At 44.1% G+C, this 23,148-nt stretch overlaps 1 long non-coding RNA gene across 1 annotated transcript; it reads left to right on the forward strand.

The window, feature by feature from the left end:
* Positions 1-6,650: 6,650 nt before the first annotated feature.
* On the forward strand, positions 6,651-11,801 carry LOC122454609. Its single transcript, XR_006273448.1, has 3 exons — positions 6,651-6,780; positions 7,013-7,117; positions 11,692-11,801. It is a non-coding gene; the product is annotated as an uncharacterized LOC122454609 (long non-coding RNA).
* The last annotated feature ends 11,347 nt before the right edge of the window (positions 11,802-23,148 follow it).

Below are 23,148 nucleotides of genomic sequence, written 5' to 3' on the forward strand. Positions count from 1 at the left end.
CATAATATGAGACTTGGGTACTTTAATTAATCAAAGGATTTCAGCAACTCCAAGGCAAGATATTGTTGTTTAGCCACTAAGTCATGCTAAGAAAGTGTTAGTTGCTCAGTCGTGTCTGACTCTTTGCAACCCCATGGACTGTAGCCCGCCAGGCTCTTCTGTCCATGGGATTTCCCAGGTAAGAATACTGGGATGGGTTGTCATTTCCTTCTCCAGGGGATCTTCCTCACTCAGGGATCAAACCCATGTCTCTTGCATTGCAGGCAGATTCTTTACCACTGAGCCTCAGGGCAGTCCCAAGGCAAGATGCCGTGTAGATAAATGCAGAGTGTTTTAATAGCAATTAAACATATGAAAATGAATACTGGAAAACAAAGCTAAGAGTGAATCTGTAAGATTAGGTGGAGACAGAAATAGGGAAATGTACTGGCTGGGTTGGACTTTGGTCTTTTAGAATAGCAGGAATACGCACAGAAATAAACTTATGTGGAAGTAGAAGGAAGTGTGAGGTCAGATACCTATTTTCCACAGTGGTCCTGGGCCCTAGAAGTTTCAGAAATCTACTTTGTCACTGTCTGGGTTAGTGAACCGATTTCTTAAGCAAATAAAGCAGCTTCCTGCTTCTGAGTGTAATTTCTTTGCATAACAATGAGCTTACTAAACAGACTCAGAATTTATTGCAAGATCCTTTAACCCATTAAAAAAAAAAGATTGAAAACATACCATGAATCTGATTTCCCATGTTTAGACAAAGCTACATATGACTGCTTTTAAAGAATAATAGCAACATAAATTAGCCCTGTTTTCATTTGAAAGAAGTCCTTGCAGTGGGATGGGACAAGTGACTAGTTCTGCCCAATAAAATATGAGTCATCTGCTTTCAGCAGATACCAGATCTGCAGTTGTCGTGATCTTGAATTTCCAAGCCTTCAGACTGTGAGAAATAAATGTTTGTTGTTTAGAAGCCACCCTGTTTAAGGGATATTTATCACAGCAGCCCAAACAGACTAAGACAATGCCACTGGCATTATTTCAAGTTTTTCACTATTATTTACAATGTTGCAGTTGACATCTTTTGTGCTCAGATGTGAGTTTGGAGAGTTTCTCAGTTCTCAGCAGTGTAACAAAAAAATAAAATTGTTCGGAATGTGGATTTTCAGTTCTGCTTGATATTGCTAAATGATTCTTGAAGAGGCTGGACCAGTTTATACTGGGGGCAGCTATTTTTTGAGCTTACATTTGATGGTCATAACTTTGCCCTGTGTCCTAATACAATGTTATGTATTTCACCTTTAGATATCTAAACCAACCACTCTTATTCTGGATCCTTGTGTTTACAACATTTTTTAGGATTTAAATTTTTTTAAAAAGAGATACATGCATTGTAAAAAATATATATAAAACAATCATAAAAGTACGAAGAACTAGGTGATAATCACCTGAAATCCTGCCATTTGAAGAAAACCACCACTTTTCTTTTGGTGACTATCCTTCCAAACATTTCTGATGGAAGTGGATCTGTGTGTGATGTTACATAAATGAAACCAGACTATGCTCGTTTATTGCCTGTCTTTTTACTCAATGATCTCTTCTGAATACCTTTAGATAGCTATAAATCTCCTCTGATTTCCCTTCCTTTCCTTTCCTGGGGTTGCTTTGAGGTCAAAAGATGAGAGGAAAGGAAGGGAGAAGAGAGAACTAACAGTAGCAAAGTGAAAGTTGCTCAGTCGTGTCCGACTCTTTGCGACCCCGTGGACTATACAGTCCATGGGGTTCTCCAGGCCAGAATACTGGAGTGGGTAACCATTCCCTTCTCCAGGGGATCTTCCCAACCCAGGGATCAAACCTAGGTCTCCCGCACTGCAGGCGGATTCTTTACCAGCTGAGCCGCCCGGGAAGCAACGGTAGCAAAGGCCTTAGTATATGCTCCATCTGATTTCCCCAGTCATCCTGAGAGGCAGGTGCTACTGCCCGTTGTACAGATGGGGAAATGAAGGTCGCAACAGCAGAGGGTGATGGAGTCAGCAGTCGGTAAGGTCTCTGCTTATTCCGTGTGGTTTGGTCTGCCTACTCACCTTCTGCCCATTTCCCTCTGGGCTCTCCATAGTCCTCTGAGGATGCAACAAGTGATGGGGTTTGAGGACCCAGAAGATGTGATGCCCAGGTCTCACCACAGTCTTGGTAAATCATGGTAAAAACATAAAAATCTGCCCCACTGAGGTAGGTATCTACTTTCTGTCTTCCTGAAGGCACTCAGAGGGAGTTGATCTGGAACCATCTTAGAAGGGAGGGTGGAGAGACCTGCCTTGGGGGGCAGGGGGCGGAAGCAGCCAGATCCTTAAAGAGGGTTCCAATTTCTCCCAGATTTGGAGAGGGAAGGGGAGGGTCAGGGAACAAGGGGAGGCAGAGATTTGATTGCTGTACATGTCATGTCTGTGGCCAGTGGGAAGAAGAGCTGTGAGTGCCCCTCTGAGCCCCAGCAGTGCCCCAAGGACTGTGATGACCAGGGTCAGCTGTGGCTTCCTGTAGCCCCAGGAGCATTGGTAAAGGAGGAAGCCACTAGGGTCCAAGGACATGGCCTCCTCCCCACCCCCTGCCGGCTAGCACCTCATAAGCCAGGTTTCCTGTAGGGTCTCAGCATTAGGAGAGGAAGCACCCTAATCTTTTGGAAGTGAAAATTTTTATGGAAGTATAGTTGATACTGTATTAGTTTCAGGTCTGCAACAAAGTGATTCTGTTGTATTTTTTTTCCAGATTATTTTTCATTATAAGTTATTATAATATGTTGAGTATAGTTCCTGTGCTACATGGTAAATTGTGGCTTATCTGTTTTATGTTTAGTCATTTGTATATGTTAATCCCATATTCTTGATTTGTCCATTGCCCCTCCTCCTCTCCCCTTTGGTAATCCTAAATTTGTTTCCTATGTTTATGAGTCTATTTCTGCTTTGTGTATGGATTCATTTGTATTATTTTTCAGATTCCACAGTCTTCCTCTGTCTGACTTACTGGACCATCCATGTTGTAGCAGATGACAGTATTTTTTTTAATGGCTGAGTAATATTCCATTGTATGTAGATGACCACATCTTCATATGTATGCCATGTCTGTTCATAGGAATTTGGGTTGTTTTCATGTCTTGGCTGTTGTAAACAGTGCTGCATGACATTGGGGTGCATGTATCAGTTTTAATTAGAGTTCTTAAAAATTTTTTCCTGATATATACCCAAGTGTGGGATCGCTGGATCAGATGATAACTCTACTTTTAGTTTTTTAAGGAACCTTCATACTGTTCTCCATAGTAGCTTCACTACTGTACATTTCAACCAACAGTGTAGGTGGAGGCTAAATTTTATTTTGGAGAAATAGAGGGATGGGGCATTCCTTGAATTTGATGTTGTGGCCTAAAATTCAGGGCTGATGATGCGGGCATGTGAGCTGTGCGTTCACCCAGGGCCTCAAACCTAGAAGAGCCCCGCACATGGTTTGCGGCTGTGCTGTCAGCATCTTGAGCCTCTTGATTTCCGAACAAGAAGCCCCACATTGTCATTGTGCACTCATGTATGAATTAGTAACCAGTCCTGCAAAAATTCATGCCCCTGCATCCCCGCGTAGCAGAAGTTTCCAAGTCTTACATCTTTAGCAGAAATCCTCACTGAGGGCTGGAGCAATTAAAGAGGATGCAGACCCACTGCATGCCACATGCACCATGCCCACCTCGTGCTTTCTGCACTGTTTTATTTCTATAAGCAGTGCTTGTTCACCAAAGGGTTGGCTACATCTAAAACAGAGCTAGATATAAACATAGTAAATATTATTATAAAACTAAATGTGAAAACTATGGCAGTGCATAGAAATGGAAGCTGAGATGAAAGTGAATCTGCTGTGGTGTGGGGGCGTGGGGGGCATTTTGGGGTGGATTTCAGTGAAGCAAGCTTGAAAGTGCCAGGGAGACCTGGATGATAACATGTGCATCCATCCCAAGCGTCCCAGCTTGCTCCCAGTGTGAGCCTGGCCTGATGCTGACAGTTTGGAGCGTTTCTCCCTGCAGAGTTCCCTCTCATTCTTTGTCCTTTAATTTGCACCGATCTTCAGAAGTTACACATTAGTGTGGAGTCTTCAGTGTATTTGGAACTGAACAATCCACTTTTGAAGCTATCAGATCTTGATGTTTATGAAGTCCCTGCAGTTGGTTCCCAGGTTCTTGGGGCTTATATGACTTTTTTATGGAGTGAGGACACTTTCTCTCCCAAGGTTCTGAAATTCACACTGCTCCCACTCAAGGCTTCCAGAAGCCTCTGCAAGTACCTGAGTGTATGTAGATACTGGGCAGAGAGGTTTGGGATGAGAGCTTTGGGTCAGCGGGTGTGACCAGGAGCTGGGGGACTGGGGCGCAGGGTCCCTTTAACACAGACATCTCTATACCTCTTCTCATTCACCCCTCTTCCCTACAGTCTCCTTGCTCCTTGATTAACACAGACACTGCTGCCTCTGTGTTCTTACAGGTAGCGTTAATCACTCACCAAGTCTGTATTCAGACCCACACCAAAGTGCTCAGAGGAGGGAAATGTTGTCAGTACCTTCAGGCTACATTTTATTAAGTGCTTTCTGTGTTCCAGGCACTGCTCTAAGTATCTCTCATGGTTGGTTCTGTTTAACCCTCAAAACTACCTAATGCAGCAGGCAGAGGAGAAAAATGAGACCCAGAGACACTAACGAAATTGACACAAGCTAGCAAGTGTTGGAGTCAGAATTCAAAACCCAGCTGAACCCACCAGTAAGACCCCACACATGCTACCCAGCAAGCAGGTACAAAGAGGAGGTTAATTATAACAAAACCCCCAGAGTAAGGGCGTCAGCTGACACCCGCTGAGAATTTGGGGGTCTTTGGGAATGAGTGGGGCCGGGAGGCAGCAGCCTCATTGGAGAGATGGTAGCAGCAAGCACGGGAGGAGCCCTGGCCCTCTCACAGCCCAGGCAGGGACCAGGTAAGGGTGGGCTCCCTGTGGAGGCCAAGCCAGAGACCCGGGCGAGTAGTCAGTGACCAGGGGCCATTCTGAGCACTGCCCGATGCGGGCCACTCAGCTCGTCTTCTGGTCCAGCCCACCCAAGGCACTGGGGCAGCCTCTCCAGGAGAAGGTGCTGTCACCTCTAAAGAGAGCAGGTTTAATGAGAGACCTGGTCCAGCGGAAGCTTGAGGGAAGCTGGGAGGAGAGCTTGTTCTGCTCTGCGCCCCAACGATGGAGTAGAAGGCCGCGGGAAGAGTCTTTGCTCCAGGTAACAGAAAGAGCTGTCAGAGCTAAACAGAGGGGTGGTCTCATCCAGGGAACAGAGGGAGCCTCAGAGTGAAACTCCTGAAATTGCCTTGGAGCTAGGTCAAAGAAGAAGGATATTGGTAATTGCACTTGTTAATTCTAATTTAACTCAGCTAACAGCAGAGTGAACCGTGAACCTCCAGATGTTTCCTAAAGGAAATCGGTCCTGAATATTCATTGGAAGGACTGATGCTGAAGCTGAGACTCCAATACTTTGGCCACCTGATGCGACAAACTGACTCATTGGAAAAGACCCTGAGGCTGGGAAAGATTGAAGGCAGGAGGAGAAGGGGACGACAGAGGATGAGACAGTTGGATGGCATCACCGACTCAATGGACATGAGTTTGAGCAAGCTCCGAGAGTTGGTGATGGACGGGGAGGCCTGGTGTGCTGGAGTCCATGAGGTCGCAAAGAGTCGGACACGACTGAGCGAGCTGCTCAGGGAGGATGGGGGTCAGATAGGGCCTGAGGTGTTCAAGAGAGCCTTCAGCCCAGAGGAGGGGATTTGCTGTAGCTGAAGCATTTCTCTGCACAGGCGCTTGAGGCCCAGACCAGTGTCCTGTGTCGTCCGAATCCTGTGCTGAGCTGGTGTGACCTGGGCACGAGCATTACGCCGACACACAGGCAGGGTGTGTCAGCTGAACATCACAGGCACCCATGGGCTGGGTGACCACGGGAGGCTTCTTAGAGGTGCTGGACCTTGAGCCAATCCTTCAAGGATGGGTGGTAATTGAAACAGTTGTAGGGAAAAGAAGAAGGTGAGAGCGGAAGAAATCTACAATTCTGTAGGTATTTTAAAACAAAAAGTCACAAAACACTGTAGACACCATGATTCACTTTTTGCTAAAAACTTGTATGAGTATACACATATGCATGCAGACACTTGTATCTATTCAAAGGATGATATATGGTGGTTTAGTCACTAAGTCATGTCTGACTCTTGTGACCCCATGGATTGTAACCTGCCAGGCTCCTCTGTTCTCTGTCTATGGAATTTCCCAGGCAAGACTACTGGAGTGGGTTACCATTTCCTTCTCCAGGTGATCTTCCTGACCTGGGGATCGAACCTGGGTCTCCTGCATTGCAGGCAGGTTCTTTACCAACTGAGCCACCACGGAAGCCCCAGGACGATATAAGGAAGAATATTTATGAAAATGTTAGCTATGTTATCATTGGGCATTACTTTCTTCTTTGTATTTACCTGTATTTTCTAACTGTTCAGCAGTAAGCATGTATTACTGTGTAACGTGGCTTAAAGGGTAAAGAATATGGGCTGCCTGAAGTCCTGTTGGCGTGTAGATACTCTGTAAGTTGCTACCTGCTATTCTGTGAGTTAGAATTCTTCCTAGGTGTTACTGAGGTAATGGACTCCACAGGATTTCCGAGACTCCTAGGATATGGAACAGAATGGTTTACGAGCACACTCTCTGAAGACTTGCTTGAGGCCATCTCCTCAACTTGCTGGTTAGTGAAGTGGAATAATGGCGGGACCTACATCTGACACTGTCTGAGCACTCCAAAAATGTTACTATTGGCTTCTCTGTCTCTCTAATTCTCTCTCTCTCTTACATACACACCTACTCTCTCTTACTCAAACACTGCTCTCAATTATCCACATGAAGGTAGTGTAGATGAACCAGGGCTTCCCAGCCTTCAATATGCACATAAAAAACCTGGAAATTTTGTTAAAATGCAGGTTCTGCCTCAGGAGGGCTGAGCTGGAGCCCGAGACTCTACATTTCTAATGAGCTCCAGATGATATCGCACTGCTGATCCGTGGACCACCCTTTGAGATGTGAAGGTGAGGACAAGTTCATGTGCTTTTTGGACATCCTAGAACAAATGCTCTCCAGTGGATTCAGATATTACGTGTCAAACATGGACTCCTCTTGGGCAGTATTGCATCATCCTGTTCCTCTGGAAACATAAATACCTACTTCTGTGTGTGAGACTCTGTGCTGGATTTTCTGGGACATCAAAGTCTCTGTTGTAAGGCAGCGCCCCTGCCTTAGGAGCTTATACTCAACACCTAAACATAAAAATGTAGGCAGCCAGTGAAAGGACCTATTCTGAGTGCTAAAGGAGGGCTGCAGACGGTGAATGAGAGGGAGACTCCAGGGTCTATTCTGAATTCTGTAGAGAACTTCAGTCCAAATACTTCCTTTGAAACGTTGAGGAGTAACACATGCTCCGGATGCAGGGTTTTGCATTAATAAGTCTTAAGTTTTAATGTGAGAGTCATGTCTCTGTATATAAATACATGCTCCCATAGGATTCATGAGGTTGTGGTGTATTGTTTTCGTAGTTACCAGTCTTCCTCATTCCTCGTTAGTGGGGGAGCCAGGGGAGGAGATATGGAAGTCATCAGGAACATAAATACACGGGGCTTGCGGCCATACCACACCGCTGCCTCCATTGTTTAAGGAGCATGTTTGTCTCAGGCAGCTGCATACTGCGGGGCTTTCAGCTCCTGCTTTATTCCATTTGAAAATTATTATTTGCTATGGAAACAGTGATGTCAAATTGGTACAGGTGGGGCTGGGGGCCATGAATAAATACAAAGTAGTTCATCACAGGGGGCTCGAGATATTATTAGGCCTAGGAGTTGCCCATTTGTGCAGGTCACCCCTCACAGGCCCCGTGTTTTGGAGGCAGCAGTCTGCCAGGCGGGGGCAGGGTGTGGGTGACTCACTTGGAAGAGAGTGTCCATTTTGGTTTTTATTATTTTAATTGACATATAGTTAATTTACAACACTGTGTTAGTTTCTAGTATGTAGCAAAGTGATTCATTTATATATATATATATACAAAATCTATTTTCTTTTTCATATTCTTTTCCATTGTAAGTTATTACCAGGTATTGAATATAATTCCCCGTGCTCTACTATGGAAACTTGTTTATCTGTTTTATACATTAGTTCGTATCTGCTAATCCCAGACTCCTACGCCAGCCTTCCACCCTTTCCCCTTTCGTAACCATCAGTTTGTTTTCTATGTCTGTGAGTCTGTTTCTGTTTTGTAAATAAGTTGACTTGTATTATTTTTTAGATTCCACATATAAATGATATCATATGGTATTTGTCTTTCTCTGTTTGCCTCACTTCACTCAGTATGATTCTCTCTAGGTCCAAGAAAGTGTCTGTGTTTGAATAGCATAAGTGTCTTGGAGTACAGAGCCCTGCTGCAACAGGAGGTGGTCTGCCCACAGACCGCGCGGGGAGGAAGAGAGAGGGGACCTCATGGGGCACATTGACAGTGTGATCAAATGTTAGGATATTTTCTTGAGTGGTTGTTGCCTCAGGAAGCAAGAGCTTTTTTTTTTTTTGGAGATAAGGAATCAGGTGGGAATACTTTGAAATGGCAACTCCGAAACGGGTCTCTCTGAGGGTGCTTGGGATTGAGCAGACCTGAAGCTGCTGGGAACTGCCTTGGGGCCCAGAGAGACTCTCCAGTGCTGGTCCACAGGGAGGAGGATGTAACAGGACTTCCAGCAATATCGACTCTTTTTTATCAGGTGCTGAAGTGGCAACCCGTTCCAGTATTCTTGCCTGGAAAATTCCATGGACAGAGGAGCCTGGTGGGCTACAGGCCATGGGGTCACAAAGAGTCAGATATGACTGAGCCACTGACCCAGTTATGTTCCCAGTGTTATGTGCTTTGATTCTCCCAATAGACCTTATGGCCTGGACAGTAATGTTGTGTCCAGCCCACGGATGTGGAGACTGAGACTTAGCAGGGCCAAGAGCTTGACAAAAGTCACAAGGGAATAACTGAGAGAGATGAGCCCATTCTGGTTCCAGAATCTGCTTTCCTGTTCTGTGTCCTTAAACACTGAACCACAGCCCTAGAGGGAATGTAATCTGCCAGCAGTGTTTCCTCTCACTAGACCCACACAACTCATACCTTGGCCTGGACGGAGCATCCGTCAGATCAGGGCCCCTCCAGGGAGACCTGGAGGGTGACCAAGCTCTGTCTGCCACTTTTCACCTGGTGAAGGTGGTGAAATCGTAGCCCCAGGGCTATGCTCAGACACCCCTGAACCGCTCACAGAGCTCCTTCCAGGGCTCCAAGCCCGTACTGAGCTTCACAGCAACAGTGAGAGGCCCAGGCTACCCCCTGGACAGATAAGAGGAGACAGAGCAGGGATAGCTTTGGAGGTATACTCAAAGTCATTCAGCCAGGAAGGGGCCAGACCTTTGGGTACAGAAGTTGGCCCTTGACTGTGCTCTGCTGCCTGCAGGCCAGAGGCCTGGCAACTGCTGTGTGGGAGGCACCACCACGGACCAGGATGTGATCAGGGCAAGGTTGGAGGCCCCGTAGACTATTGCCTTTGACAAGGCTGAGGGCAAACCAAGGCCAGAAGAACCTTCAGCTAAATTTGCAACGATTTAACCACACATGTTCCAAACAACCCAATTAAAAAATGGGCAGACTTAAAAAGACATTTCTCCGAAGAATACAGACAGATGGCCAAAGGCACATGAAAAGATGCTCAACATTGCTAATTATGAGAGAAATGTATATCAAAACTACAATGAGGTATCACCTCACAGTGATCAGAATGGCCATTATCAAAAAGTCTACAAATAACAAATGCTGGAGAGGGTGTGGGAGAAAAGGAACCTTCCTACACTGTTGGTGGGAATATAAGTTGGTACAGCCACTATGGAGAACGGTATGGAATTTCCTTATAAGCTAAAAGAGTTACCATATGATTCATCAACTGCACTTCTGGGCATATATCCAGAAAAGACAATAACTCTAATTTGAAAAGATACATGCACCCCAAGGTTTTTTGAAGCACTATTTACAATAGACAAACATGGAAGCAACCTAAATGTCCATCAACAGGTGAATAATAAATAAGGTGAGGTATATGTGTGTCTGTATATATATATATACATATATATATATATATATATATATATATATGCAGTGGAATATTACTTAGACATAAAAAAGAATGAAATAATGCCATTTGTGGCAACATGGATGGACCTAGAGATTATCATATTAAGTAAGTTAAAGGTATGGTCATGTATGGATATGTGAGTTGGACTATAAAGAAAGCTGAGCGCCAAAAATTTGATCCTTTTGAACTGTGATGTTGGAGAAGACTCTTGAGAGTCCCTTGGACTACAAGGAGATCAAACCAGTCAATCCTAAAGGAAATCAATCAGTCCTGAATATTCATTGGAAGGACTAATGCTGAAGCTGAAACTCCAGTACTTTGGCCACCTGATGCAAATAACTGACTCCTTGGAAAAGACCCTGATGCCGGAAAAGGTTGAAGACAGGAGGAGAAGGGACAACAGAGGATGAGATGGTTGGATGGCATCACCGACTCGATGGACATGAGTCTGAGCACACTCCGGGAGTTGGTGATGGACAGGGAAGCCTGGCGTGCTGCAGTCCGTGGGGTTGCAAAGAGGCGGACACAACTGAGTGACTGAACTGAATGACTGAAGTTAGAGAAAGACAAATATCATATGATATCACTTATATATGGAATCTGAAAAAAAAATGATACAAATGAACTTATTTACAAAACAGAAACAGACTCACAGACCTAGAAAACAAACTCTGGTTATCCAGGGGAAAGGGCAGGAGAGGGATACATTAGAAGCTTGAAATTGACAGATACATACTGCTATATATAAAATAGAGAAACAGCAAGGTCCTGCTGTATTTCCCAGGAAGTTATAATTGAAAAGAATCTGAAAAAGACTATGTATGTGTGTGTATATACATACATACATACATATACATGTGTGTATATGCAAAAGTGAAAGTGTTAGTTGCTCAGTCGTGTCCAACTTTTTGCGACCCCATGGACTGCACCCCTCCAGGCTCTTCTGTCCATGGAATTTTCCAGGCAAGAACACTGGCGTGGGTAGCCAATCCCTTCTCCAGGGACTCTTCCTGATTCAGGGATCGAACCCGGGTCTCCTGCATTGTAGGCAGATTCTTTACTATCTGAGCCACCAGGGAAGCCCCATATATGTAAGTAACTAAATCATTTTGCTGTCCACCAGAAACTAACACAACTGTGTATCAGCTATACTTCAATAAAAGAAATAAATGACTGCACGTGCTTCATCCTTCTCCAGGACCGTCGCCTCCCTCTCGGCACCCAGGGCCTTTGTCCTGACCTGTGGCCTCCCAGGAGGGGTTTGCTGCTGCTCCATCCCCTGTGCACACGCTCCACGGGCATCACTGAGTGATTCCCATGTTCCAAACTCGGAGCTTTTCGGGGAGGGGCTGGCAGGGCCCTGTGAGCTAGGCCCCAGCTTGAGGGTCAGGGTTGGTGAGGATGAGGCTACATCATAAATGCTGACTTTGCCCTTACTCTGTATCCTCTATGTCTACCTGTAGGAATTGAAAACTCAGAGAAGACAAAAAGAAATATTCCCAGCAGAAAGGATACGTGAAAAAGCCTCCCGCCGGTTCTAACAGCATCTGGATGTGACAGGGAAAGGCGCTCGGACCCCACAAGCCAGGGCAGTATCTGGATGAGGTGTGTAGCCGGGCGAGGATGGTGTGTGTGGGAACGGTGCTTCGCAAACTCTGAAGTGACACTTGAATGTGGGTTGCTTGTTTTAATGACATAAAATACATGTCTTAGAAAAATATCCAAGAAATGAAGCTCACGAGCTGGGGCAAATTAGAAGTGAACTTTACAATTATGTAAGCCATTCAGAGGGCTTCCCAGGTGGCTTAGTGGTAAAGAACTCACCTGCCAATGCGGGAGAAATGGGTTTGATCCCCGGAGAAGAAGGAAATGGCAACCCGCTCCAGTATTCTTGCCTGGAAAATCCCACGGACAGAGGAGTCTGGCGGGCTACAGTCCATGGAGTCGCAGAAGAGTTGGACATGACTTAACAACTAAACAACAAGAAGCCATCCAGGGACCCCAAATCAAACAGCGCCTTAATGTTTCACAGGTTGCTGGTTTGAGGTCCAGTTTCTAGATTTCCTTTTGAGTTCTTTCTTTCCAGAAGGTATATCCATCTCCCTACCGTTCTCTGCCAGCACTTTTCTTCTCCACCCCCACCCAGGGCTGTGACATATGTCTGTGCGGGTTGTCCCCAGCACAGCTGCGGGCCACGCGGGGAGGCATTCACATCAAAGTCTGCATGAGTCAGACCATCGATTCTTAAACTCAGCTGCACACCGGAGTCCCTTGGGGGACTGTAAACATTATTGATGTCTTGGTCGCTCCTCCTCTGATTTAACTGGTCTAGGTGCAGTCTGGGCCCTGGGACTTTTAGGCTGCTCAGGAGACTCTAATATGCAGCCATGTATGAGGACCGCTGAGTCAGACTAGCTAAGAATGGCATCCCTTGAGATGTGTGCAATATGACCTGCTAGCCCTTCCACTCAGCCCTGCTTGCCCCCAGACACGATCTTCAATGACCTGAACTCGCTAGTGGGAGAGATCACAGGATAAATACACACTTTTCTGCCTTTTGAATCGTGTGTTCCCTCGGGCTGGGATTGAGGTTAAGAAAAGCGTGGGTGCTGATCTCTGAGCCTTTGAAGGCTCTCTTACACTTCTTGCATCCTTCTGAGGGACAAGGGAGAGGCAGGGGTCTAATGCTGCTGAAAACTGGGAGTTTTTCAAGCCTGGTTTTGGAGGCTACCCAACTCTAGTGCTCTGCCCAGGGTGAGCATGCTGTTTTGATCGCCTGGCTGAGAGAGTGATTTAGGTCCTCAGAAGAATCTGGCTTATTTCCCCTGGTACCTAGGTCATTCCCTGATTATAAATCAACCACTGTTAGCAGCTGCATTTCGCTCTCCCAGTCCACAAGGGAACTATGCAGTCTTTACTGAATTAGCAACTTAATTGCACTAAATATAGCTCTAATGCCCCCAAAGAAGTTATGGCAGCTCCCAAAGGTGTCTGGCTTCCCACCCTCTCCCCTTACCAACGTCCTCTCCAAACTCAAGAAGCAGGTTAAACTCTGAACAATTTGAACTTACTAAATCACAAGCTCCTGGAATGAACACACTTTGTGTTGCATATGTCAATATCACCAGCTCCTGCCATCTGAATTTAATGTCATCGTTTCCACAACAAATAATGTCCTTCAAGTGGGACAAAGGGGGAGACCAAAAATCCCACAAAAACCCAGAGGAATGAGACAGATATGTGACACAAGCAAATCCATGGAGTTGAGGTTCAGTCAAAAAGCTCGCCTGTTTTATATCCTGGATGCTCTGTAACTCATTGATGCTCCCCGCTGATGACTGCATCTGTCCTTCTAAACTTACAAGTTGAACTTCTTTGGCTGAAATCTTGCATCTGGCATTTATATTTATACTTGGCATTTCAGAATTAATATTTTTGGTTCAGCAGAGGGATCTAAAAGAAACAGTTTCTGAAAAGTTCCAAATTCTTGAGCAGATATTTGAATCTGACTGAAGTGAGTGAGAGAGAGAGAGAAAACCAAGTATGGAAGAGGCTGATAGTGATTACCCGATATCTGTTCTACTTTTTACACTTTGCAATGGAAAACAGTATTTTTTTATTTTAATTTTTTAACACCAAAAATATTTTGTATTGGTATACAGTCGATTAACCATGTTGAATTGTTGAAACAATCACCAAAGTTTCAGGTGAACAACAGTAATTTTTAAAAATTACATTTCCCAGATGTCCTTGTAGCTTGGTAAGGCCACAGACCAAATTCTGGTCAAAGAGTTAGGAGTATGATGTGGAACTTCCAGAAACTCTTGAAATGAATCAAGTCAGATAGGAAGTGTATCCTTTTTTTCTTTTCTTTTTCTCCTTCATTCTCGACTATAGACATAACACTGGAGCTTCAGTAGCCATCATGGGCCATGAGATGCCTTTGAAGAGGAAAGCCAGGTGCTGAATGAAGAAGGCAGAAAAATAGGCCACTGATGATGTAATACAAGGGATAAGCCTTGTATTATTACTATCTGTCTCTGAATTTATTATATGTGAGAGAAAAATAAGTTTATTTGGGTTTTTTATTTATATGAAAACAAGTCTAGTCCAAATTGATAGCAAAGGATAGGGTAAAACTAATAGAAAAGTCATTTCTTATACTATGTCAGTACATTTTTGCCCATGTTAGTCCATCTGCTAAAGTGAATAACTTGATTTAAGAGCTTGGACATGACTATTTCTTGTGCTCAGCAAGGTTAAGCCACATGCCTAAGGTTACCCAGCTTACTTATTAAGTGGCAGAGGCACTATGCTTTTACTTAAATGTGCTGTCTCTGTTGGGGGGGCATGAGTCAGTAAATAGAACTCTGTAGGGTTTGCAGTTTTTCATCAACAATATTATGTTTAAGCCTCAGTAGGCTGTGCAGGTCAGGTCTGGCCTGCATCCGTCCCAAGCCCAGTGAGTTGGGGAGACATTTGTTTACCCCAAAGATGCTGAACCTGCTTGGAATCTATTGGACTCTGTGAGTAAGGTTTCTGTGTGTCTCCCTTTCATCCAGCCCCCACCTATGATGCCCCCGTGTAAATGGTAATAGACTCAGTATAACAGGAGACTGTTGAAGTTCTGCAGAAAGTTGCCTTTGCTTAGAGGATTTCAGTTACAGGTAGTTCCATGCACAAGGTGGGTTGCCCTCCTACAACTGGGCTTTGAAATCCAGCCAGTTAGTGTGCTAACAATGTAGCGTGAGAGAGCCTTCAACAGCTGACATGGCTAATCGGCAGCATGAGATATGTCAACCCATCAAAATGAAAGAGAAGGAAGAGGAAAGCCTTTTTGTTTATTTGGGCCATTCTGGTTCAATGAGTGTGGGTGATGATGAAATTTATTCAAGAGAACTTTAAGTCACGCCCAGGAAATACCAATGAGGGGACAAGCTGTAGGCTTTTCTCTCCATACCCCAAAGAGTCTGTTTTCCTAACGTGGAGCAGAGCTCTGAGGGCAGTGCTAGGTCCTGGAGTGAAGCAGTTTCCTCCATGGACCACAAGGGCTCTGGGGGCACGTGTATGCAGGCCTTGGTTCACTGCTGCCAATAGGATGGGCTTCCGAAATGTTTGTCACTCAAAGAGTTGAATGAATCCCTGAGTACCTGCAATACTAACCCTGAAAAATGCTTTTTCAGCATCATGCCTTAAGACAGTGGTTGACATGGGAATAAAACCCACGGAAATACCGTTGAAATAGTTATATCATCCACATAAAGATGGCTCCTCTGTAGCTGGTCTTAGCATTTTTTCACACTTAAAGAAGGCAGAATTAGATTCTGCTGTGTAGAACACAGCAGAATTTATTTCTCTCATTTATTTATTTACCATGTGTCTTGAGGGATCTTAGTTCTCTGACTGGGGATTGAACTCATGCCCCCTAAAATGGAAGTTCAAGAGTCTTAACCATAGGACCACCAGGGAATTCCCATATTACTCTCTAATTTTTTAAAAAAATCTTTATTGAAGTTGTTACCATGTTGCTTCTGTTTTATGTCTTAGTTTCTTTGGCCCTGAGGCCTGTGGCTCTTAGCTTCCACACACCCTGCACTGGAAGGTAAAGTCTTAACTACTAGACCTCCAGGGAAGTCCCTTTCTCTCTAATTTAAAAGAACTCTTCAGTAAATTACCAGGCAGCCTCATAGTCATCGGGGACCCAGACTACTTCTATCTTTCTATTCCATCTTTGTAAGGAGTAGCTTCCATCCTCAAGGTCATCTCATTGTTCAAGACAACTGCTGAAGATACTGTGATTATGTATAAGTTGTAGTCTTCAAGGAAGAAAAACAAAAAGTCAAGAAATGAATTCCCCAACTATCTGTTTTCTAGTCAGTCTTCAAGGAACCCCCTTCCAAAAACTCCTACTTACATCCAGTTAGCCAGAACTTACATATGGCCACACGTAGCTGCAAAGGAGGCTGGGAACTGTAGTCTTTCACAGGGCATTTGACCACCTCCCCCTGGTCCCCCAATAATATATTCCAGCAGTTCTCAACCTTTTGGGCCTTAAAAACCTTTTATACCTGTGAAATTTACTCAGGAGCCCAAAGAATTTTTGTTTATGGACTATCAGTATTTCCTATTTACCTTATTAGAAATTAAAATTTAAAAAGGATAAAATATTCATTTATTCATTTAAAAATTATACTGCATGTGTCAAATCATCACATTGTACACTTTAGATATCTTACAATTTTTTGTCAATTATACCTCAGTAGAGCTAGGAAAAAAATTAAAACAACTCCAGGACCTTCAAAAATATTAAAAAATGAAAATTACAATTATTATAAACCTTTTCTGTATAAATAGAGTATTTTTCTAAAGCAAAAAAAAATGAGAAATGATAGTTTTCCATTTTTGCAAAGTTTTTATTATCTTACTTAACAGAAAATAGTCAGACTCTCAGATCTTATATCTGCTTCTACATTGAATCTGTTGCCATATGTTGTTTTGACTGAGTTTTATGAAGAGAATTTGGCCTCACACAGATGTATAGTAGGAATATGTAGAAGTATTTTAAAAGTTTTTCAGATAATTCTATATATTCTTCTTGGATACTAGACCAAAACCTAGGTGGTAATTTCTGAAAGGCTAGTTGCAGTGTGGAATCTGAAGTTGAATCAATGAACATTTTGTACTGTTACATTAAAATCCATTGGTCTGTCTTGCACTCTGAATGCATTTTCCCCACAAATGATTTTGTAATATCCTGTAGTGGTCATGTGGAAAATATTATTTCGCTGAGTTATACAGACCTTTCAAATGTTGAAACATTTCATTATATAAATTTTTAGAAATTACCTTTTAAAATATCAATACTGTTCTGTAAAGAAAATCCACTTTTAGAGAAATTGTCAAGTTCATGATGATAAATAGAAGGTTTCAGGAACTCTAATTTTCATTTGAAAGGTTGAAAGTTCTCATTGGCAACAAATACTGTCAGTTATTTCCTTTGGAGTGACATGCTCACTTTGTTCAGCTTTCGAAACATGTCTGCCAAACGCCCAAATGAATGACGCTGATGCCTCCGGCCACAGGCCTTCAAGGACCACAGGGTCAGCTCGGAAGTCAGCTGCGATGACCAGAAAGGTGACCCCCGAGGGTGAGCCCCGTGGCCTCTGAAGGACTCTAACGAGGCGCAGACTCACTCCAGCCTGATCCTGTCCTCTGTGCTCTGCAGACAGAGCTTTCTGTTTCCCCTGTGCAATCTATTTGCCTCCTGAAAAATTCCAAGCGTGTTTGTGGGGCTCCTGTTCAGTCTGTTGAGGGATCAGGGCATCCTTCCTGGCTGAAGTGGGATCAGACCAGCCCCACGGGCCCTGGAGGAGGAGTCCCGGACAGATTCCAGGAAGGAAGAGGGCAGGGGCAGCTGCTGCAGACCCTCTCACACCCGCTTGGGGAGGGGGGGAGGGTGCAAAGGTAATCCCGGGGGCTCCTTCTGGTTTACTTAGGGGGCCTTGTTTCATTTCTGAAGGGACTGTGGTGGTGGCTCTTTGGTAAGTGAATGGCTGTCTGCTGTGAACAGTTCTTCCCAGTGTGAAGAAGGTGGGGTTGAAACAAACCATCAAAGAAAGTACCGCATGGAATCAGATTTCTGACTCTATTTGTGTGCTGCTGTTACATTGATGTTGGTCAGTGTTCTATCCCATGGACAGAGGACTTTAGCAACAACATATATGTGTGAAAATTCTTCCACATACATAGTGAAAACTCTGTTCTTTCTCCCAGAGACTTTGTATGTATGTATCTGTGTAGAAGTTTTATTTGTATTATATTGCATTGTGTCCATCTATATACCACATTTATTTCTATGTGTCTTGTGTGTTTGTTACATATATAAGCAACAGTGGCAATGAAAATCATTTACTCAAGGACTCAAGAAGATGAAAAGTGAAAGTCACTCAGTCGTGTCTGACTCTGCGACCCCATGGACCGTACAGTCCATGGAATTCTCCAGGCCAGAATACTGGAGTGGGTAGCCTTTCCCTTCTCCAGGGGAACCTTCCAAACCCAGGGATCGAACCCAGGTCTCCTGCATGAAATATTAAAAACATTAAAAGTACGTGGAGGTCTATGGCTGATTCATATCAATGTATGACAAAACCCACTGAAATGTTGTGAAGTAATTAGCCTCCAACTAATAAAAAAAAAAAAAAAGTACGTGGAGGAAAAAAGTGTATTCTGCAGTGGAAATGCAGACACAGAGAATAGACTTGACACAGTAGGGGAAGGAGAGGGTGGGATGAATTGAGAGAGTAGCATGGAGACATATACGTTACCACATATAAATAGCAAGTGGGGATTTGCTATTTGTGTCCCTCCTCAAGGTGACGCAGGGAGCTCAACCCAGTGCTCTGTGACAACCTAGAAGGGTGGGTGTAGGGAGGGAGATTGGGGGGGGTTCAGGAGGGAGAGGACATGTATACCTGTTGCAGATTCGTGTTGATGTGTGGCAGAAACCAACACAATATTGTAAAGTGATTATCGTCCAATCAAAAAAGAAAAGTACATGGAGATCATTTAGTTTTCTTCTTGTGTGCTAAAAATAATTTTAGGAACAGGAAATACATGAACATGGTAAAAAAAAATATTAACTAGCATGAATTAAAGTGATAAAGAAGTCTCCCATCCTCTGCCACAGACATAATTATTACCAGTTCTTATGTCTCCTTTAAGAGATATTCTATATATTTAAAGAAGAGTATACACACACATACCCTTTTAAAAAAAAAAATGTGTTCATTTAAACTAATGAAAGGTCAGAGCAGGAAAATCACATAAGCTTCATTTCCAGCCCCCTGTGTGTAAGCACAGACTCTATCATACATATTTGTGTCTTATGATTTACACATGTGTAGGTTTTGTGCTGGAGGACAAATTCTTTGTTACAAGAAAACTTCTGGAACCTAGAAAACTGACTTCCTTCCCAGTTCACCTGGTTATTAATCTTCCTAAAAGCTCAAGACAAATAAAATCCCCATATCTGAGACCTTTGTGGTATCCCAGAGGCAGGTGAGAATCATTCCCATGGAGTTGTCTTCACTTTCTGATTTGTCATCAATTCTTAAGAGCAATGCAGTAAAGGTTTATTTAGTACAGCTCTCTGTTGATTTTATAACCAACTGCTGACTGCTTGGAACATAAAATCTTGATGATTTACAGGTAGTGAGTGGGCAAGAAATCCATAAATCACATTGTATAATAAAAGAGTGTAGGTGAACAGACACTCACACACACACACACACACACACACACACACAACCTTCAAAGGAAGAGTTGTAGGTAAGACCAGAAAATACATTGGTTTTTAATTTGAGAACTGAGAACTCATTGGTAAGAGGCCCACAGTCAGTAGCCTCAGAGAGTTCGGTTATAGCAGGTGATGGTACAACTTTTTTAGTGTAGGGTGAGAGGTTTAATTTCTTAAAGAGGAGATGCTGGTTCTCACTTTTGAAATCTTCAAAGGAGTTTTTATGGTCTCTGGAGGAAAAAACTTTTTTTTTCCTAAAAAGTTTCACCAACTAAGCCAAAGATGCTTATGAGTATCAGTTTTCTGATATTGAAACTCTTGAAATTATATGCGACAGATACTTCTCCAACACTTGAATATCTTTTTCTTTTCATGAAAATTATTTTCTAGGACGATGTTTGGGAAAAAATTCTCTAATGATATGCTAAAAGTAGAAAAAAATAAGTTTCTAATTCTAGTGGAGTCCTAGAGTTTCAGGGAACTTACAGAGAGGGAAATATGAATTGAAAAAAATCTTGAAAAACATTTTTGTTTGGAAAGCAAAATTTAATAAATATGACTCTGCTACCATGTCATGCCAACTCTCTGCCTCTCAAAATATAGTATAATGTAGACAGAAATTTAGGATCCATTTAGCCAAAAGCCAATCTCATTTGGATACTGATTCAAACAAAACAAAGCAGTAAAAAAAATTAAATAGAGAAAATCAAGAAGGTTGAATACTGACTAAATATTTGAAGACATTAAGGAATTATAAATTTTGAGGGTGTAACAACAGTGTTGCATTTTTTTTGGAGCCTTTATCTTTTAAAGCTACACAGTGAAATTTTTTAGGATGAAATGGTTTGATGGTTTGGTTTTGCTTTTTAAAAATCCAGTTGGTGGGGGGCGGGGGGGATAAAAGAAGTAAGATTGGCCATGAGTTGAGGGAAGGTGAGGGCTACAGAGGGTTTCACATACTAGTCTCTCTACTCTTCTACTTCTTTGAAATTTTTCATGATAAACGGAGCTAAGTTGATCTATTTGTTGTCTATTTGAAAAGTTCATTTATTCATTTCACATTGATTATTCAGTAGGAACTGAGTGTCAGTTATGTGGAGGCCTTGGCAGGAGGACTTCAGTGACTGCCGAGGGGTGTGAGCAGTAGGCACCTGGCTGTGACCCGCTTCCGAGGTGAGACACACCAGCCCCCCTCTGGGGTGTGGGGTTTCTGCTTAGCATCACTCCGCTGACCTAACACTCAACACGGCTGCTGAGGAGCCCCAGAAGTGGGAACTGAAGACAGATACCCAAGGCCAGCTCATCACAAACAAGCAGCTTATTTTTATACTGTACCCCCACCCCACCCCTCCCCTAAAATGTGGGGTGAGCATTTACAAAGCTGTTTTGGAGCAGAACCACATTTGAAACTTACACCCATGCCTGATACAGTGGAACAAAAGGGTAACTGATGGCAGTCTCCAAAAGACACTCACCTCCCAGGGCCCGGCAGGAGGAAGTGGATGAGACTGCAGCAGAGACCTCAGCCCGAGTGGAGAAAGAAGCCTAAGAGCTTTGCGAAAACTTCTTCCCTTAGGTGCCTGAGCCTCACTTCCCAGCTTCAGTGGTCCTCTCCTGCCACATCAAAGTCGCCAGCTGTCAGCGGTGTCAAGCCCAAAGCCCCAACCCAAATTGACTCCTGAGAGACGTTAATATTTAGTTCTTAAAAACCTGTCTCCTTTGACTGACAAGCTTTGTTTGGAATTACATGTAAATCGAAGAGCCTGCCCAGCCATGGCACCCCAGCAAAGACGGAGGGTGGAGGAGAGGGTGTCTCCTGGTGCTCTGGACTTCACCAGCAAGGTCAGTATCACACTGTATACGCCTCTGGGTCTTGCTCTAACCAGCAAGTGTTCAGAATCAGATCGCATCCCCCTCCTCATTAAAACTCTTCAACAACTTCCCAGTAGTTCTGCAGACATAGGCTAAGATGTTTGACAAGGCCCCGTGAGTTCTGATTGGGACACCAGATCTTTCAGCCTGTACCTACAGCCAGGGCCACATCCCACACCAGGAATCTCAGGGTGGACACCACAGCCGGACCAGGCAGACCCTAAGTCACTACCCCTAACCGTGATCCTCCACTCAGCCCTGAGAAGATGCTGAGAGAGAATGAGTAAAGGCAGATATCCAGACAATAAACCTGAAACTCTGCCAGGAGTGTGTCCTTGCTGGCCAGAGACCTGGGATGAGTACAGGGGCCACTCAATGGACTTGCCATCATGTTGATCCTGCAACCCCGAAATGAAGACAGAAAGAGAGCAAGGTGGGGTTGTTTCAAAGCCAGAGAGTTGGTGGATATGATTTCCTGGGTGTTGGACGGCAGCTCTGTTTGGGGGCTGTAGCAGCAGTGAAATATAAAGGTATACACAGCCTGCAAGTTGCCCTCCAGTACCATCCCCCCACTCCACGGTCTTGCCAGGCTCCACCTCCTCCTCTTTGTCTAGGATCAGGTACTGTTCCTTTAGCTCCCAGCATAGTCCCCAGAAGTCCAAGGAGTCTGATGGCATGGCTCTCCGCGTAACACTACTCCCAGGGTTCTACAGGGCAGTGGTCCTAACTTCACATCTGCAAGGAAGCCCTGATGACCCTTCTGACTAGTCCAAGTCCCTCTCTTATGGTTCTGGGACCAGGGATAAGTGATCAGTACCTGTCTTCCTCTCTAGACTAGAGGCTCCACCAGAGCAAACCCACAGCTCCTGTTCTGTGGGTTTGCCTTTTCAGTGATTTATCCCCACTTGCTGGCCTCAGTCCTGACACAGAGGAGATGATGAGATGAGATCGTCCGCTAAGTCGTGTCTGACTCTTGGCGACCCCATGGACTGGGGCCTGCCAGGCTCCTCTGTCCATGGGATTCTCCAGGCAAGAATACTGGAGTGATTTTCCCCACCCAGGAATCGAACCCAGGTCTCCTGCATTGCAGGCAGATTCTTTACTGACTGAGCTATAAGGGAAGTCCAAGGGAAGACAGAGGAGATGCTCAGCAAATAGGTGCTGAATTCCTTTTTTTGGAGCCCCACCTCCCACCTTGAGCCATCAGCTCTGATGCTCTATCTTTAAAAACATAAATTACCTCTGTGTTAGCACTTTTTCTGTCTTGGGACAGATGGTGTTGAATGACTCTGCTGCCTGGAACTAAACCTCACCCAGCTCCCTGCATATCAGACTCCAAGCATCACCATGACAAACTGGCTATCCTACCGTCCCACCTTCCACACTCAGATATCCTTTCCTAAGACCTCTTCCCCCTTTGAGCTACCCTTGCCACTTGCCAGAACCCAAATCCAGGAATAAAAGTTGTGCGGTGGATGAGGATGAGGAGGGAGAAGGAGGAAGGTGTGTAAGCAGTGACGGTGGGGATGGCCCTGGTGATGCTCCACCGTGTCCCTGTCCCCAAACTTCCTCCCTGACCTGATGGTCCTCAGGCAGGAGTCCAGTAGTTCATGAATGCATTGAGTGTAAAGCTAGTTTCTATAAAATGAATTATATCTTTCAATTACCTTCTATCAGTGAACATGAAAATGAATCCTCATACACAGAGATTTCATCCCTAAGATGAAATTTGTAAGAGTACAAATCACAATAA

Source organism: Cervus canadensis, chromosome 16, assembly GCF_019320065.1.
Source record: "Cervus canadensis isolate Bull #8, Minnesota chromosome 16, ASM1932006v1, whole genome shotgun sequence".
NCBI lineage: Eukaryota > Metazoa > Chordata > Mammalia > Artiodactyla > Cervidae > Cervus > Cervus canadensis.